Source organism: Helianthus annuus, chromosome 8 (genome assembly GCF_002127325.2).
Source record: "Helianthus annuus cultivar XRQ/B chromosome 8, HanXRQr2.0-SUNRISE, whole genome shotgun sequence".
NCBI lineage: Eukaryota > Viridiplantae > Streptophyta > Magnoliopsida > Asterales > Asteraceae > Helianthus > Helianthus annuus.
Window position 1 is genome coordinate 145,337,786 of NC_035440.2, and position 4,509 is coordinate 145,342,294.

Sequence of the window (4,509 nt, forward strand, 5' to 3'; positions counted from 1 at the left end):
CGGGTTGCCCTGTTCTTCGTGCATGGTTCCATTTTTCTCGTTCCCTTTTTCATCCATTACCACCATGAGTGTGTTTTATTCTGCAAAAACTAAAAGATTAAACTAAACTAAGGATAGTTCCGCGGAATGCCTCCGTGGTGCGCCACGTTTATAAGGGTCCTTGGCTAGACCCGAGTCGAGGTTATATATCTCCTGAGTGGGATGCCTGGCTTCCCATGTTACACCGTCGGAGAGCGGCATCCAGGCTCGAATCAATAACCTTCATGTAATAGACTGGGTCGTCGTCCTCTATTCTCTTCCCAACTCCGAACTTCACCTCATCATCCCCATACCTCAAAGTGAGTGTCCCGTCATTCATGTCTACCACTGCTTGTGCTGTGGCAAGGAAAGGTCTCCCCAGTATAAGGGGGACCTCGGTGTCTTCCTCCATATCGAGTATGACAAAGTCAACTGGATAAACGAATCTGCTTACCCTTACCAAGACATTCTCGATGACACCTTGTGGGAACTTGACGGATCGATCAGCGAGTTGTATGCTTATTTTTGTAGGGCTCGTGGTTCCCAAGCCAAGCCTTTTGAACATTGATGAGGACATGAGGTTAATGCTAGCCCCTAGGTCGGCCAAGGAATTGCGAACGGGTGATTCCCCTATTGAGCATGGAATCGTGAAACTTCCGGGATCGATTTTCTTTTGGGGGAGTTTATTGAGTACGAGGGCAGAGCATTCTTCGCCTAAATTAACTAATTGCAAATTTTCAATTTTCTTTTTATGGGTAAGGAAGTCCCTCATAAATTTAGAGTATTTGGGCATTTGGGTTAGGACTTCGATAAAAGGAATATTGACATGCAATTGTTTTAACAGACTTTCGAACTTTGCGAATTGCTCATTGGTCTTTTGACGAATTAGCCTACCGGGGTACGGAACTCGAGGAGCCTTGGTAGGCTCTGGTGATGGAGGAGAGTTCTTTTCCTGCAGAGGTGTTGGCATTGTCTCTTCTGTAGGTGGCGGTATTTCTGCAGGCCCCACGGTGCGGTTTCGTAGTGTGATGAGGTGAACTTGCGCCTTTGGGTTTGTTTCGGTATTGCTAGGTAATGCGCCTTGCGGTCTCTCGGAAAAGTTTTGAGCTATTTGATTTATTTGTTTTTCTATGTTTTGAATGCTAGCTTGTTGATTCCTAAAATTAGACTCTAATTGTAGAAATCTTTCCGAGTTTTTCTTATCAGTGTCAGAGACGAGGCGAGATATAGTATCTTCGAGCCTTTCTCGTCCACCTTGTTGTTGAGTGAAATTTTGTGACTCATTTCTTGATTGCTGAAAGTTTGTTCGTTGGGTTTGTTGGTTACTACTATTGCCGGGTTCCCTCCAACCAAGGTTTGGGTGGTTTCGCCATCCTTGGTTGTAAGTTCCCGTTGGAGGACCCGACGGCCTAGGTCTATTATCAATGTAGTTTACCATTTCTTGTTGATCGTCCGTTTCTTTCATGCAACTCCAATTTTCATGTGACCCACCACACCCTTCACAAGCCATAACCGAGACTGTTTTTGTCATTTCTAATTTTTTTATTTTCGAAGAAAGGGCCTCGATTTGGGCTTGTAAAGAAGTGCTTTCGTCGACTTTATGGGCGCCCGGGGCGATAGACTTATTTCCCCGGGGGGTGTGCCATTGAAAATTGGTTTGAGCAATTTCCTCAATCTGATTATATATTTCATGTGGGCGCCGGTTACCTAGAAGTCCCCCGGAGCTAGAATCAAGCGTCTGCCTAGTGTGTGGCAACAATCCATTGTAGAAAGTGGATACTTGTTGCCATATTGCGAGGCCGTGATGGGGACACTTGCGTAATAGCTCCTTGAACCTTTCCCAAGTTTCATATAAGGATTCCCCGTCCTCTTGTGAGTATGTATTAATTTCAGCCATTAATTTAGCAGTTTTAGCAGGAGGGAAATACTTATATAGAAATTTTTGGGCTAGTTCATCCCAGGTGTTTACCGAACCAGCTGGGAGGGCGTTGAGCCAAGCTTTCGCTCGGTCTTTTAGCGAGAATGGAAACATACGGAGGCGGATGGCGTCGTTTGATGCTCCATTGATCCGAAAGGTATCACATATTTCTAAGAAATTAGTTATATGTAGATGGGGATCCTCGTCCGCAAGCCCGTGGAAGGTTGCGGAGTTTTGGAGCATTTGTATCAAATGCGGTCGAAGCTCGAAGTTATTGGCTTCGACATTCGGAGCATTGATAGCGGCGCCTAGATTACCTACGGTGGGCCGTAGATAATCCATAAGGGTACGTTGGTCCGCCATTGGAGGTGGATCACCCGAAACCTTCTCTTGGTTTTTAGCTTTTAACCTTTTTCTGAGAAAGCGTTCGGGTTCTTCTAATGGTTCTTTTATGTCTTTATTGGAACTGGAGCTCATACACTACGAGAGGTTGGCGTCGGGTTCCAAGTCCTGCAATAAAAACAGAAAAGAATGTTGGTCAGAAGGTTCACCACGACCCCGTGTTGAGCGAACACGGCCCCGTGTCGGAATTACAGTGATTGTTTTTCAGATCCCAGTTACTGGAAGTTGGACACGGCCCCGTGTTGCACCAGCACGGCCCCGTGGTCAGCCTTCTGTAACTTGAAAAACAAAAAACTGCCAGTAACATTGCTGAGCACGGCCCGTGTCCGACCAGGCACGGCCCCGTGCTGAGCTCTGCAGAAGCTGAAAAACTAAGAAAAAATCCTAAAAAATTAAAGAAAAATAAAAATATGATTAGGCCGTTGATTCCTAACTTTCTTAAAATCCTTGTGTCCCCGGCAACGGCGCCAAAAACTTGATGTGCGTGAAGTGTGTTATTATTTTTGATGAGTATTTAAGCCCTTTTTACACTTTTAGCCAAGTTTTAAATTTATAAAACACGATATTCACTAACACTAAACACACATATGGGCAAGTGCACCCATCGTGGACGTAGTATAGTGTTGGTAAGATACCGAGGTCGTCCAAGGACACAAGAGCTTTTAGTACCGGTTTATCCTCAACGTCTAATCAAATAAAAAAGGTTAGAAAAATATTTTAAACTAAGAAAAATAAAAACTAACTAAATGCTGAAAAATAAAAATAAAATAAAAACAGATAGACAAGATGAATCACTTGGATCCGACATGTGTATTAGTATAACCTTTGATTATTTTTGCACTTTTGCACTTGTTTAAGAGATTATCTTAGTTATTGTAGTAGGCCCCTCTTTTGAAGGCGACGTTACCCTCAACCCAGTAGTTTGAGTCAGCAAGGATACAATCCTAAAGGGTCGGATTATTGAAAGATAATGAATTAAGTTATTAATGCAAATTGTGGTAGGCCCCGCTTTTGGCGGTGACGTTACCCTCGGCTAAGTAGTCTGAGTCAGCAGGGATACAGTCCTAAATAGCCGGGTTATAGTATTAATAGTAGTTAACTTATGAGGGGGTCAAAGAGTTTGGATCCCCGCCATCCAATACCTATGGGCATTGAAGGAGATCCTACTAAATTTGACCCAGGTCCCAAGCAGGACCTCTAAACGCTGAACAAGGGCAAGACCCTTACCAAACCGTTCCCTTAACCCCCGACCAGGTAGCCAACATACCTCCATATAGATATGAATGGTGAAAATCTTTTATTTTATATAGACAGTAAAATAATGCCAAGACACCACGGACAAACGATAAGGAAAGATCACCTTCAACATAAGTAACTAGTTATTAAAGTCATTAATACAAAACCAAATAAAAAGTGCAAAAGATTAAAAATAAAAAGTATTATACTAAACACTTGTCTTCACCAAGTGATGTAAGAGACTTAGGCAAACATGGCCTTGATTGTCAAGAACTCTTACGATCAATCTTGGATCCCGAGACGACTCACACACTCTACGATGGACAATGGATGATGGTGGTGGATGATGGTGTTATGGTGGTGGTGGGTGGTGGATGAGGTGTGAGAGAGGTGGTGTGCCAAGGGATGAGAGAGAATGAAGCCAAGCTCCTCTATTTATAGGCTGAACAGAAGGCTGGACACGGCCCCGTGTCCGCTGGACACGGCCCCGTGCCCGTCTGACATTCTCTCTCTTCATTAATTGTAATTGCGAATTACAATTAATGCGCCTGCTGTACTTTCACCACGCCCCCGTGCCCGCTGGACACGGCCCCGTGGTGGGCAATGGAAGCTTCTACTGGTTTGTCTTTTCTTCTGCTTCCTGGGCACGCCCCCGTGTTCGCTGGACACGGGGCGTGTTCAGACTCTGTTTCTTCTCCTTTGCCTTGGGAGGTGCCGTTGAGGGTCCGGGCAGTCTACTTTTGTTCCTTTTCTTGTATTTATGCTAGAATTAGTTGTCTTTTTGCTTCTTTTGTGATTTTGAGCTCATTTAATCCTGAAAATGCAAAAGGAAGACAAAAACACTATTTTTCCAACATTAGTACTCAAAAAGGGTTATTTTTATGCCTTAATTGATGTGATTTATATGTTGCATTTTACACACATCGGGCTCCACA

At 43.9% G+C, this 4,509-nt stretch overlaps 1 non-coding gene across 1 annotated transcript; it reads left to right on the plus strand.

Moving 5' to 3' along the window:
• The first annotated feature begins 1,814 nt into the window (after positions 1 to 1,814).
• On the plus strand, positions 1,815 to 1,921 carry LOC118481575. The gene has a single exon (XR_004865786.1). It is a non-coding gene; the product is annotated as a small nucleolar RNA R71 (small nucleolar RNA).
• Positions 1,922 to 4,509: the final 2,588 nt, after the last annotated feature.